The sequence below is a fragment of the Cervus canadensis genome, chromosome 31 (assembly GCF_019320065.1).
Source record: "Cervus canadensis isolate Bull #8, Minnesota chromosome 31, ASM1932006v1, whole genome shotgun sequence".
Classification (NCBI taxonomy): Eukaryota; Metazoa; Chordata; class Mammalia; order Artiodactyla; family Cervidae; genus Cervus; species Cervus canadensis.
Window position 1 is genome coordinate 31,543,493 of NC_057416.1, and position 15,326 is coordinate 31,558,818.

The following is a 15,326-nucleotide window of genomic DNA, read 5'->3' on the forward strand; positions in this document are numbered from 1 at the left end:
TCGCTGTCTCTCGACCTTGCTTACAATGCCCAATAATCAGAAGAGACTCACAGAGCATAGAAAAGACTACTCTGGAAATGAAAGGCCCTGACCTTGTCTGCAAGGAAAGCCACGGGCAGTGTTACCTCTGTTGCCTGGACGGGCTCCCTGGGCGTGGAGACTATGTCAGAACCTGCAGGGGGCGAGGTGGAGGGTGGTGATTGCAGGAGGTCTGGAGGGAGAAGGAGATGCAGGGGATTGACAGAAATAACCAAGGCCCTAAAATGCCACAGGAGAGCATCAGGGTGGCCGAAGAGGACCATTTAAGGCCGGGACAACCCTGGGAACATCCGCTGGTGCTTCTAAACGCTTCCATCCAGCTACTCAAGGAAAGCATCCTCGCCAGAGAGGCAGGCGGACAAGCCTGGGCAGTGTGGCCAGGCTGGGGGCCTGCCAGCACCTGGGCCGGCCGCTCAAGAAGCACAGGGGCTTTTTTGTGAGGAAACAGGAACAGGGAACAATCCTGGCAGGCAGCACGCTCCCCGAGGCAGTCAAGAGGCTTCCCGTTTAGCTGCCCTCACTTCCCAGATGCTGGTGTGTCTGTTGGCTTCGTGCTCTTGTTAATTAAAGGAAGCATGTATGGTTTCGGCACTGGTACCCTGGTTCCAGGGGTCTTCTCCACGGCAGTGCCCCCGCCACCGGTAGAATCCATTCGGCTCCCACCCAAAAGTCAGGCTTCATTTCCAAGCCGGGAGGTGAAACAAGTCCCCTGCCCCTATGGCTAGGGCTCACATGTCAGCTCCACGTTTCTCCCCATTTCCCTGGCCTGGCGGCTTCAGGGGCCCGCTTTGGGGGGTGGGTGGGAAACCTGCCAAAATGAACAGCAAAAGAACTCCTGGGAACCATCCACCAGCCTCCAGACCCAGGGGCTACAGGGTAATCTGCTTGTGTAACAGGCTGGAAGTCCTTCGTAACCCATCCCCACCACGGTGCTGCACTGTTGTAACTTTATTTGAGCCTGACCTTATAAACAAATTTTTATGAAGCCGGAGTAAATGTGCCTCAAGCAGAGGTGAGCGGGTTTCCCCAGGAGTCAGTAAAAGTTACACCCGAGGTACCACAGTCTTCATTAAAACACCGCCAGGGAACTTCCAATGGTCCAGCCCGCTCTCCAAGCCTTCCGCCCCAGGCCAGGGCAGAGGGCAGACCCACACTCACGGCCGGGGAGGGAACCAGGGCCGACCGGCTGCGAGGGACAGGCTCTGGGGTGAGCTGGAGTGGAAGCATCTCCTTTTTCAGTTCCCAAGCATCTCCCTGGGGCAGGCTGGTCCAGGGGTAAGCTGCCTGGGGCCCTCAGAGGCTAGCCCCCAGGGAGCTCCTTAGGCCCCTGCGCTGCCCCAGTCCCTGGCAAATCCTGCAGCCCCATCCTCCTTCCTCCACCCTTTCCCATTTTCCCCACCCTGGTGATGTGCTGACATTCGCAGAGTTATCACAGAGTGTGTTCATGGACACATACACACACATGGAGATCTTGATCACACCTTTATAATAAGACAGGGATGGTTATTGCCCATTTACAGAGGAGGAAATTAAGGCAGAGAAAGACAGCAGAACCAGAATTCAATCTTATTTTTTTTGGCCTCTAAGCCCAGCATTCTTTCTGCTAAACCACATTGTCTCGCTGGGCTTCCTGTTCTAATTAACTCATTTACGTCAAGCTGTTTTGGACTCAGCGTGCTTTCATTTCTAAGAGTATATGCATTTTACAAGCAGATTCCAAATTCCCCCTCTTTTTCTCCTCCAACAATCTTGACGCAGACGGGTTGGCTAGTAACAGTTCACCATGGAATAGCAGATGTTACAGGGGGATATTACTGAAGAAAGGTCACCCTTAAGATGATGCCACTCAAGCAGTAACTCCAACCTCAAACAGGAAAAAAGAAAAAAATGTAGAAAACCATCCCTGAGAGAGTTTTCAGCTCCCATGATGCTTTTTAAGTGGCAAGATTTGACTCTTCCATTGGATTGTTCTTTTCAGCCCAGCTCAAAATCAGCTGTGCATGCGGCTATATTTAAAATGGACAACCAACATGAACCTACTGTGTAGTACATGAAACTCTGCTCAATGTTATGTGGCAGAATGGTCGGGAGGAGAGTTTATGGGGGGAGAGTGGACACATATATATGTATGGCATGGCTGAGTCCCGCCGCTGTTCATCTGAAACTATCACAACATTCTTTGCCAATCGGCTATACCCCAATAGAAAATAAAAAGGTATTTTTTTTTAATTTAAATAAAGGATAACCAACAAGGATCTATTGTACAGCACAGGGAACTCAAACAGTGTTATATAGCAGCCGAGATGCGAGGGGAGTTTGGGGGAGAATGGATATACGTATATGCACGGCTGGGTCCCTTTGATGTCCACCTGCAACGATCACAACATTGTTAATCAGCTATACTTTAATATAAAATAAAAAGTCAAAAAAATTAAATGAGTAAGAACATAAAGTATAAGAGAAGTGCTTTAAAGGGAGACCCATATCATTACCAGTTGTAAAGGAAATGTGGAAATTATGGGGCCCAAAGTCACAGACGAGATTCTTTCCAGTGGTTTGATTCTACATCTTGGAACCGACCAGTCTGTGGGTAAAGACGTGACGAGGCTCTCGGTCCCGGGGTTGGGTAGGATTCCTGGAAGTGAGGTACACCACGGGACCGCTGCGCCTCGGGGTCAGCTGGGACCACGGGCTCTGAGCCAGCGGATTTTGAGAACCATTAAAAGAAAATATTGCGCTGCCCATCCTGGTTAGATGCCCTGCTCTCCTGGGGCTTGTGGGACCAGGCTCCGGTTAGCAGGAGTGCCAACCACCAGCTTGTGGGGGTTTGCCCTGTGAAAGAAGGTTGGGTGGAGCCCTTACTGAAACCTAAGGAAACGCGGCTTGGAAACTGGAGTCCTCTTTGCCAGGCCTGCCTCAAATGCAGCCACTGTGCTGGAGAAGCCAGTTCAGGCCCTGCTCATATGAGCATCACTGTTTCTTGGACACAGCCAAGCCCTACGCCCCCTTCTCCCCGCCTCCCGTCGGCCGCCCACGGCCTGGATGCGTTCCCTTTGACCGCCAAGGAAGACAAGGAAGAAAAGTGCAGAGTCCTGATCCAGCAGGTTCCTAGCATCTGACCAAAATCTTGGACCTCGAGTAGATGGATAGAGAGAAACTGGAAACGGAATCAGTTTGAAAAGAGCATCTTGTACTGAGCTGTTCCAAGCTCAGGAAGAGCTCCCAGCATCCAGAGTCTGTAAGAGGAGTTTGTTGTACATGATTCAGAGCCACAGGGATTAAGTTTCCCTCAAAATATACATCAATTTGAAAATTAAAGGGGAAAGTGCCTGAGACAAGGCATGTTTGGATTTCTGTCAAACAGATTTTGGAAGGCATTCTGGAAGCCAGGATGTGGCTTTTTAGGACTTGCCCTGTCCCAGCTGTACCTCCTCCTTTTTCGTCTGGGCTATGCCCCAGCCCGTTCTCTGCTCTGGTCCTCTCAAGGCACCTCTTTTTCCTCTTCATTGGGACTTTAGTCCAATCGGTTGTCACCTTGCTTTCAGAAATGAGTTGAGCTCAGCTTTCACAACCTCCACGCACTTAGTCCAACTGTTCTCGAAAGCCTCCTGCATCCCTCACTCTACCCAACGGTGTGGAATGTCAGAGCTGGGAGGGACATTGCAGATCATTAATGCCAACCCTGCACTGCAGATGAGAAAACTGAGGCCCAAAAAGCCACTCGACTCCTTCAAAACTCCTGGGAGTGGACCTATGTCCCCTCACTAAGATCCTTTTTTTTTTTTTTAACGTGGACCATTTTAAAGTCTTTACTGAATTTGGTGCAAGATTGCATCTGTTTTATGTTTCAGTTTGTTGGCCTCGAGGCATGTGGGATCTTAGCTTCCTTACCAGGGATTGAACCTATACCCCCTGCACTGGAAGTCGAAGTCTTAACCACCGGATCACCAGGGGAGCCTCTCCCCTCGACAAGATTCTAATCAGTGCCACACAGTCTGTCCTCTTCACCCTCCTCTCTCCTCCATGATTCCGAGCCTCATTGCAGCCTCCTCTGAGATGTGTGACGGTTGTCACAGCATCAGATCCTTTGACCCCCTTCCCCCTCCTGCAGACTCTGTGGCCCTTATCCTCTCCCAACCCCCACCCCAGCGAGATCCTCCTCTTTTTCACAACCGCTTCTTCCACGTCATCGATTTCCTTCTCTCTCTCCTTTATCTTTGGCTGCCCTTCGTGGCTTGTGTGACTGCAGTTCCCTGACCAGAGACTGAACCAGGGCCACAGCAGTGAAAGTGCAAAGTCCTAACCACTGGACTGCCGGGGAACTCCCTCAATTTCCTTCTTGAAGGACGTTCTTTAGTGGTCCTTAGAGTTTGTGAGTGGTTTAAAAAAAACAAACCAACCCAGTTTTACTTTGAAAAATACCTTTATTTCATCCTCAGTGGGAAATGGCAGTTTAGCTTGATATTGAATATCAGGCTGACTCCTGTTTCCCCTGAGTAAGATGAAGACATTTTCCTTTATCTTTTCTTGCTATTGAGGAGGATCCTATCTGTCAGTCTTGTAGGAATAAGACTTAAAGTCTTGTAAGTCTGTAGTCCTTTGTAGGGAATACATCTTTCCTTTTCGGTTGCTTTAAGATTTTTTTCTTTGTCTTTGATGTTTGGCAGTTTGTTTGCTTATTTCTATTTTTGTCTGAGCTGGGTCTTTGTTTTGGCCCTCAGGCTCAGTAGCCCTGAGGCATGTGGCATGTTAGCTCCTCCACCAAGAAAGGAAACTTCATCCCCTGCAGTGGAAGTTGGATTCTTAACCACTGGAGCACCAGGGAAGCCCCCCTGTTCTGCAGCTTAATATAACGTATCTAGGTATGGATTGATTTTTATCCTCCATGTCATTCTTTTAAAAAAATTTTTAATTGAAGTCTGAGATTGATTTTTTTCATTGAAGCATGGTTGGTTTACAATGTTGTGTTAATCTCAGCTATATCTCAGAGTGACTCAGTGATACATGTGTATACATTCTTTTTCATAATTGTTTTCCATTATGGTTTATCCTGGGACATTGAATATAGTTCTCTGCGCCCTACAGCAGCATATGACTTTTTAAACAGTAGTTTGAATCTTTTACCAATCTGGAGTCATTCTCATTAATAAAATAATAACAAAAAATTAAAAATAATGATAGCCACATATCTGTTTCTCATGTGCTCTGCTTTACATGTGCTATTTAATTTCCCATAACAGAATCTCATAATCATTTTACAATCAGGGAAATTGGGTCACAGAGAGGTTAAATTATTTGCCCAAGCTAAGACAGTAATTGGCAGCACCAGCTTTTGAATCTAGATATTAAATTTTGAATATTTTTCTTCTTTCTATTACCATTTTCTGGTACTGCTGGGAGACATATGTTGGCTCTTTCCATCCATCCTGTTTTTTACCTGGTGTTTTTCTTTAATGTATTTGACTTCTTTGTCTCCTTGTGGAGCATTCTGAAATATATCCTCAGATCTCTCTCCATTTCTCTAATTCTCTCTTCTGTGTGTCTATTCTGCTATGTAAGCATCCCTTGCACTTTAGTTTCAGATTTTTCACTTCTAAAAGTTCCCTCTGGTTCATTTCAGATCTTTCTATTTTTTAGAAGTAATGTCTTATAATATTCTTAGGAATAGCCTTCTTTGATTTATAAAATCATTTAAAAACACTAATTTTGTTGTCTCTATCTAGTAGTTTATCTACCATCTAAAATTTTGAAGAGCTTAATCCTGCTGTTTATTTTAGACTGCTGACTCTTACACGTGGTAGATTATTTCCTTCTGTTTTTATAATTTTTTATTGTAAGCAGAGCTTTATTTCTCCTGTGGGAATTCTCTGTGGCCTGGAGTGTTGGAGTTTAATTTCAGAGTGGTTTTACATTTGCTTCTGCCAGGTATCCTAGGGGTATCACTTGCAGAATACCAATTTTATGTTAATTTCTTGGCTTGCGGTTTTCCTTCGATGCAGGTAGTGGCTATTTGGGCTCTAAATTTGTGCCAGGCACATGACTGGGGATGTGATTTTTCTTAGGGGACTGTCCTTCCCCATTTAGAGTCAGAGCAGAGTTGAGCTTCCTTGATGTCCTCCTGGGTTGATTTTTGGCTTTTCTGGGAGCATCTGGGTTTCATGTAGGGGACTCAATTCCAGCCCCTCATTTCACCCAGACTGGAGGCCTCATCTCCTGACCCTGCATGGGTGTTAGAGTCCAAGTCCACAGCCATTTCTGTGTGGGATCATCACCCTAGGACCACTGCAGTATTAGTTCCAGAGTCTGCTCTCCCAGCTTTCAGGAAATCTGAAAGTTTCCTGTTCTGTCCATTAAGTTTGTCCATGTTTTATTTTTTTACTTTTATTTTTAAAAATCATGGTAAAATGCACACAGCATAAAATTTACCACTCTTAACTAGTTCCCACTGTTGTGCAACTCTCACCTCCATCCATCCACAGAACTCCTTTCATCTTACAAAACTGACATTTTGTATCCATAAGACAATATAGCTCCTCATCTGCCCCTTCCCCAACCTCTGGTACCCACTATTCTACTTTCTCTCTCCATCAATTTGCCTCCCATAAGTGGAACCACACAATTTGTCCTTTTGTGACTGGTTTATTTCACTTAGCATAATGTCATCAAGGGCTTCCCTGGTGACTCAGACCGTAAAGAATGCACCTGCAATGTGGGAGACCTGGATTCAATGCCTGGGTTGGGAAGATCCTGGGGTGGAAGGCATGGCAACCCACTCCAGTATTCTTGCTTGGAGAATCTCCAAGGACAGAGGAGCCTGGTGGGCTGCAGTCCATGGGATCACAAAGAGTCAGATACAACTGAGTGACTAAGCACAATGTCTTCAAAGTTCTTCTATATTGTAGCATGTTTTAGAATTTCCTTCCTTTTTAAGACTGAGTAATATTCTGTTGTATGTGTACAGCGCATTTTGTTCATCCGTTCATCCCTGGATGGACTTGGGTTGCTTCCACCTTTTGGCTCTTGCGAATAATGCTGCTAGGGATGTGGGTGTGCAAATATCTTTCAATTCTTTTGGACATGTACCCAGAAGTGGAATTGCTGATCATATGGTTGTTCTATTTTTAATTTTTGGAGGAACTGCCATATCATTTTCCATAGCAGCTGCACCATTTTACGTTCCCACCAACAGTGCACAGGGGTTCCAATTTCTCCACATCCCCACTAACACTTGCTATTTTCTATTTTTCTGTTTTGTGTTTATAGCAGCCATCCTAATGCGTGTGAGGTGGTATCTCATTGCGGTTTTGGTTTCCATTTCTCTAATGACTAGTTGAGCATCTTTTCATGTGCTTATTGGCCATCTGTGTATTTTCTTTGGAGAAATATCTACTGAAGTCCTTGGCCCGTTTTTAAATTTGGTTGTTTTACTGTTGTTGTTGCCATGCATCTTAAGAGTTTTATTATATAAGAATTTTCTCAGTGTCTGTATGAGAGGATTTCTATGCTATCCTATGGCTACTGACTGGATGAGGGAGTCTCTAAGATTCCCTTTCTGAAGCCCTCTGCAATTAACAGTTTCACAGCCAAGGAAGTTCCCTTTGTCCTCAACCTTTTCTAGAAGGTGCCCTCTCTGCTTTCTTTTCCTAACAGGGCTGTATGATACCACTGTCTCTGAAACCCTCTCAAGTAAAGGGCCCAACACTCCCCTCCCACCCTTACAAACTACACTGACATCTCAGAATCAGGGCAGGAGTAGAATATTTATTCAAGACGTTTTAGTCTTGGTCTCATCTCCAACTACTGTCATCCCCTCAATGTCTGTCCTGGGAACACAGTGTTCATAGGAGCTTCATCTTCACTGGGTGCTGTGCATAGAACCCCGACTCTGAAGATGGATATATAGGACCTTAAAGTTCCATTTCCATGATCGATGTATTCCTAATCGCTCTGCACTTCAGTCTCCTCACCTTCAAAAAAACATAGGATAAAAAACCTACCTTAAGGGATTTCTTGCCTGGTGGCCCAGCGGCTAAGACTTCACGCTCCCAGGGCAGGGGAGTTTGATCTCTGGTCAGGGGACTAGATCCCACATGCCATGACCAAAAGCCCGCATGCCTCAGCTGAAAGAAGAAAGATCCTGAATGCTGCAGCTAAGACCCAGCACAGGCAAATAAAATAAACATATATTTTTTTAAAAAGAGAGAAAGAAACCTACCTTAAGAGGTAGTTATAAGAATTAAATGAGATACTGCACTTTAGATGCCTAGCATGGGGTGAATGCTTATGAAGATGTTTCAATTTCACATCACTCTTCTTTAGCAACCACGTGTCTACAAGTCAGATTTTATTCTCACCCCAAACCACTCTCCTCTCCTGATGTATGACTCAGTGATCTCATCTGAATAGCCTGATGTATCTCACCTGTATCTCACCTGTATAAACTTCCTGAGGTTACTGTAACAAATCAACACAAACTTGGTGGCTGCGGGGGTGGGGGGGGATTTATTCTCTCATAGTTCCAGAGGCCAGAAGTCCAAAATCACTATTACTGAGCTGAAATTGGGGTGTTGGCAGGGCCTCACCTCCATCCCTCAGGGAGTTCTAGGGGAGAATTCTTGCCTCTTTCCGCTTCTGCTGTCTGCAGGCGGTCCTTGGCTCATGGCCGCATCTCTTGTCTTGCCTTCTCCTCTTGTGTGTCAGACATTCTTTTGTGAGGACCCTTCTAATTGCGTTGAGGGTTCACCTGGATAAACTGGCTAATCTCTCCATCTCAAGATCCTTAACTGAATCATACTGGCAGAGTTTTTTTTTTTTTTTCTTTTCCTTTTTTCTTTTTTAGCTGTGTAAGGTAGTGATCACAGGTTCTAGGGGTTGGGTTGTGGATATATTTTTTTGGAACATGGCACTGTTCAGCCCACCATACCTCCCTCCCACCTAGTTTTCCACTCCCACTGAATGTGCTTTTCAGCTGCATCATATTACCTCATCTTTATTCACATCCTGTTCTTATAGGTTATCCTTGGTCCCCTAGAATCACTGCCTTGCTCCTTGCACTCGTCTCCCACAACTAGATATTCTCATTGCCATTTCCAGTTTGCTTTCCTGGAGACTTTAATGCATTTCATCATGTCAGTCTTTCTTTTTTAAAAAAATTATTTATCTATTTATTTATTTGGTTGCACCAGTTGTGGCATGCAGGAGCTAGTTCCCTGACCAGGGATTGAACCTGGACCCCTGCAATGGGAGCACAGTCTTAGCCACTGGACTACCAGGGAAGTCCTGTCAGTCCTTTTAATCCACCCAAAGAAACAGGAGACTTCAGGAGGAGCTCCTTTACTCCTTTCCCTTTCCTCTAAAGTAATGAACACATTTCTTCCCTCTTTTTCTGCCTCCCTCTCTCTCTTTTTTCTTATCTGTCTCCACTTTGGGGTATGAATTGTATTGAGGGGGGGTGGGATGACAGGAAGAAGAATGCTGGGTGTCCCAACCACAGACCTACATGGAGGTGGGCTTCCAGACATCTGGGAAGATGGTGTCTCTCCTTGGTTTGGCCAACACAGCTATCAATCCAGCCTGAGTCCAAGCCAGCTCAGCAGGAGATGCTGGTAGGGCTCTGGATGCTGAGGGTGAGGGTGGGGTGCTGACGTCCCACTAAAACCAGGGTGTCAGGCTACAAAAAGCAGATGGCGCTGCAGACCAGTTTGTTTTCCTACAGGTGCTTAGATTTCTCTGGATATCTTCCAAACTGATTAAATATTTCAGAGGCGGGGGGTGGGTGGGAAGGAATTCTGCATTTTTGATCCACCTGGGGCATTTTAAAGAGTCAAATGCTTAATAATCCTCTCTAGTTTATACACTGTTGTTGTTTAGTCACTAGTTATGTCTGACTCTTTTGTGACTCCATGGACTGTAGCTTCCCCATGCTCTTCTGCCCACGGGATTTCCCAGGCAAGAATACTGGAGCGGGTTGCCATTTTCTTCTCCAGAGGATCTTCCCGACCCAGCGATTGAGACCTCATCTCTTGAATCTCCTGCTTTGGCAGGCAGATTCTTTACCCATAGTGCCACTGTTACTCTGAACAAAGTCCTTTGGTCTAATGAGTAAAATCTCTTTACACCCTGAGACCTAGAGATCGGAGTGTTGACATTTCATTCTTCCTGGACCTGGTCCCATGAAAGCCTATCGGCTGGGCCCTCTCGTGACACTTGCAGTATTAATACAGTCCGGTTAAGAAGGATGAGACTTGGCTGGACGTCTGCAGCAAGATTATTTTAAGGAATTTTTTACACCTGCCCCAATCCTGGCCCCCCCAACCAAGCATATAGAAAATATGACCATTTTTTCTGGGAAAAATAAACAAAAGAAGAAGAAGAAGAAGCCTCCAGTGAAGATTTAAAAGCAATTTAGAAGCAATCCACTTGGCTTTGGAAGTGAGCAATGGTTGTCCTTGAAGCTTGGAGACACCGTCTCCAGGGTACCCACCCTGTGATAACGGGATATGTGGGGTAAGACCCTAATACGAATCCCAGTTCCGTTTCTTAGGTTTTCCAGTGAACCAGAAATCATATCCCTTCACCTTCTGTCTAGCTTCCAGACTCATTTCATCTTGCAAGCTGGAACTGAGGCCAGCTTGAGCCCTCAGTGCAGGGGAAGGGAGAGAACCAGAGAGGGTGTCTCAAAGGACCCTCCTGTCTCCGACTGGCTTAGAGTTTCCACTGGGCAAAGCGGAGCAGGCTGTCGGGGGAGAACACTGCATTCCTGATCCCGGAAGGACACTGTCAGCCAGGAGATGGGCTCTCAGCTCCCAAGTCAGAACCAGTAATTTTATCTATTTTTTTTATACGGTATTGTTATTTTTGTTGATTCTTTTTATACTTATTTTTGGCCATGCTGTGTCCATGTTGCTATATGGGGCTCCTCCCTGGTGTGGTGCTAGGCTTCTCATCACGCCATTGCAGCGACTTCTCTTATTGTGGAGCACAGGCCCTAGGCCGTGTGAGCGCATTCGTTGCGGCTACCAGGCTCTAGAACACAGACTCGGTAGCTGGGGCGCAGGGGTTTAGTTGTTCCGCTGCGTGTGGGATCTTCTCGGATCAGGGATCGAACCCATGTCTCCTGCATTGACACAGTCTTTACCACTGAGTCACCAGGGAAGCTCCAGAAGCAAGAATTTTGAAAGAACCTGTCCTGGGACTTCCCCAGTGGTCCAGTGGCTAAGACTCCAGTGCTCCCAATGCAGGGGGCTCAACTTCGATCCCTGGTCAGAGAACTAGATCCCGCATACCACAGCTAAGATTCCGCCTGCCGCAACTAAGACCCAACACAGCTGAATAAATAAATAAATACTTCTTAAAATTTTAAAAATAAAAAATAAAAAGACCTGTCCTATTCGTCTCCCTGGCAGCCCACAGTCTGTACGATGTACACTCGGCCTCCGATGCTGTTTCATCCTCTAAATTCCTGATCCCGGGACTTATTTCTTATTGTGGTTTCACATTCCCAGCTTGGATCAGACATTGGAGACTATTCCTCTGGTACTAACAGTGCCCACGCACTGCTTTCTGCTCCACCAGGTAAGCGTATCTTCTGGTCCAGTTCAGCCTCCCTTGGCTAGTACTTGTCCTGGGAGTCACCCCAGGCTGACAAATGGAATCTGAACATTGCCAGCTTCATCCAGTGCTTTCTGGAAAGCTTCCCCAAGGCGTCTTCCAGACATCACCCTCTCCCCAAACCTGCTCCTTGATTCTGTATTTTTTTTTTTTTTAGTCGGAGCATCGTTTTACAATGTTGTGTTAATTCCTAGTGTACAATAAAGTGAATCAGCCATGTGTATCCATATATCCCCTCTTTTTGGGTCTACTTCCCATTTAAGTCAGCACAGAGCGTGGAGTAGAGTTCCCTGTGCGATGCAAGAGGTTCTCCTTAGTTACCTGTTTTATATGTAGTATCAGTAGTATATATGTGTCAACCTCCACTGCCCAATTCATCCCAACCACCCTTCTTTCCTCCTTGGCATCCATACATCTGTTCTCTACGTCTGCGTCTCTATTTCTGCTTTGTAAATAAGATTGTGTATACCAGTTTTTTCAGATTCTAGATATATGCATTAATATATAATATTTGTTTTTCTCTTTCTTGTCCTATATATATATTTTTTAATTGAGGGATAGTTGCTGTATAATGTTACAAGAATACAACCTAGTATAAGCTACAGGTATACAATATAGTGATTCATAAGTTTTAAAGGTTACACTCCATTTATAATCATTACAAAATATGGGCTATATCCCCTGTGCTGTCCAACAAATCCTTGTATCTTTTTTATTTTGACTGCACCAAGTAGCTTGTGGGATCTTAGTTCCCTGACCAGTGATTGAACCCAGGCCCTCAGCAGTGAGCACAGAGTCCTAACCAACTTGATCACCAGGGAATCCCTCCTTGTAGTTTATTTTATACATGATAGTTTGGACCTTTTAATCCCCTACCTCATACATGCCTCTTACCCCTGTAGTTTTTTCTCTTCATTACTAGTATTAGTGGTCGCTCAGTTAATTATTCAACCAGAAATCAAAGAGCCATTCTAGCCTCCTCTTTTCCCTTATCTTTATTCCCAGTTCATTTGTTTCTGCTTAATACCACCCCCTAGAGTCTACCAAACCCACCCTTCCCTTTCTATCGTCACCCTTCCACCTTGGTTCAAGCTTGCCATTTTCACCTGGATTTCCTTACTGGTCTCTCTGACTGGTCTGGCCTCATCCCATCCTTCCTGCACTGGCCACAATGCCACTGACTGGAATATTGAACTCAGACTTCACTCCATCTACCTCCCAACTTAAACTGCCTCCATGGTCCCCCAGCTGTGGCAGAACAATCCAAAATCCTCAGTGTGGTAAAGACCCCTCCTATTCCAATAGATGCTTTGCTCTCCCACCTTATTTCCTGCCATTTCTCTGCAATTTACCCTCATTTGTGCCCCCAAATCTGCCATGTCTTTCTTCAGGTCTTAGTTCCCTGACCAGTGATTGAACCCAGGCCCTCAGCAGTGAGGGCACAGAGTCTTAACCAACTGGATCACCCCTTTTCTTCAATCTTGAACTCTCTTTCCAGACTCTACCACCTTTCACGTCAGGCAAACCTCCACTGGCTTTTTAAAACGTGGATCAAATGTCACCTGCTAATAAACATCAAATTAGTAGCACTCATCTCTTGAGGGGAAGGGAGTTATGGTGATTTTTCACTTTCTATGAATCATATTTTGTTTGAACTTTCTTGAAACGCTTTATTACTGTCATCATTAAATTTAAAAAAAGATGATTTTTTTTTCGACTTTCCTTTGAAAACGTCCCTGCCTTTCCTCTCCAGATGGAATTAATTATGCCCTCTGATGGTCTTTCAAGGCATCTGTTTGTGTATGACTTTCATATATGATGATAGAGAACTGGTTTGTATCTGTCTTCTCAGCCAAACTGTAAGCAATTTAAAGACAGTAACCATGTCTTATCCAACTTGGTACTTCCAGCACAATCCCTGGTATATAGGAAGCACAGAAAAAATGCTCGTGGAATGGAACTGAATTGCCCAAGTTCAACTTTAATTAGTGGCAGAGTCCAGACTAAAATCCAGGTCTCTTGATTCCCACTCCAATGTTTTCCCCTTTTCACTATTGATGTATGTGGCAAATTTGATTACAAGGTGTCTTAGTGAGGTAGCATGTGTGGAAGAAAAGGAAACAAGCTTTCCTCCTTTGCTAAATGGGAGAATTATCCTGTTTGTCTTCTCAGTCTTTCTGAGGACCAAATAGGACAATGGTTGTGAACATTCCTGATAAAATAAAAAGTTGCATATAGAGGAAGGGGATTATAATTCACATACGGTTCACTAGTAGTTTTTATCTTTAGCAAGTGGATTATAAATTAGAACAAACATTTCTATATTATTCTAAAGCCATCAAAAAAGAATTTACTCTTTCTTCTCTGACCCTCAAGGCCAAATGTAATGGAAGTATAGTTAGAAGGAGGCAGTGTCTTTCTGGGTTTGTGTACTATTTTGCTTGCATATTGTGCTAGGGAAGTTTCTCTTCTGTCTCTTGGAGATGGTCCCCTAGTCACTTTACCCAGGTATGTAATGGGTTGAGTCCCAGAGATGAGTTTACATCTGGGCTGCAGAGCTGCACGTCATTCCTCACTGTGTAATTTCCAAAGTCCTTGATGGGGTAAGCTATTGCACTCCTGAAATACCAGGATGCTCTACACAATAGACATTCTGAAAACAGGAGACCTTAGAAACTTAATAGAGGGTAAAAAATTTAATAGAAACGTTGGAAGAGGGCAATGAAGAGGTCACCTAGAAAGTAGAACAAAAAGACAAAGAGTCAGAGAACAGTAGAGAAGGGATAGGAGAGGGAAAGATGGGGGAGTTTGGGATTAACCGATGCAAACTAACATTTACAGGATAGATAAACAGCAGAGTCCTACTGTATAGTCAATATCCTATGATAAACCATAATGGAAAAGAATATGAAAAAGAATATATGTGTACATCTGAATCACTTTGCTGTACAACAGAAATTAAACACAGCTTTGTAAACCAACTATACTTGAGTAAAATTTTTTAGAAAAAGAGTAGAGAAAAATAGAAGAAATTTAGAGGGCAAATCCTTGAAGTTCAATAGTCGAACAAGAGGAAGTTCAAAAAAGGAGACCAGAGTGAGGAAAAGGAGGAAATTTTTTAAATAGTGTATTTATCTATTTGGCTGCACTGGGTCTTTGCGGGCTTTCTCTAATTGTGGCAGGTGGGGGCTATTCTTCACGGTGGTGAAAAGGCCTCTCATTGTGGTGATTTCTCTTGGTGCGGAGCACAGGCTCTTGGGCCCTTGGGCTTCAGTAGTTGCGGAATGTCAACTCATAGTCAGGGTGCACGGGCTTAGCCTCTCCACGGCATGCGGGATCCTCCTGGACCAGGAATGGAACCCATGTCTCCTGCACTGACAGGTGGATTCTTTACCCCTGAGCCACCAGGGAAACCCCTCCAGCTAAAATTCTATCTTCAGCCAAACTCCAGGAGAGAAGAGTGAATTTTCAGACAGTCAAGGTCTCAGAATCTTTACTCTCATGTACTCTTTCCCCAGAAGCTCCTAGAGGATCAAACCCACAAAAAAGAAGGTAGGAGAAAAAAGACAAAGTATCCAGCACAAGAAAAGATGGCATCATCAGGCCGATGGTCACCCAGCAGCTCCCGACAAGGGGCTGGCCCAGATGGGAGGTCCCCAGGCAGTGGGAGAGACTTC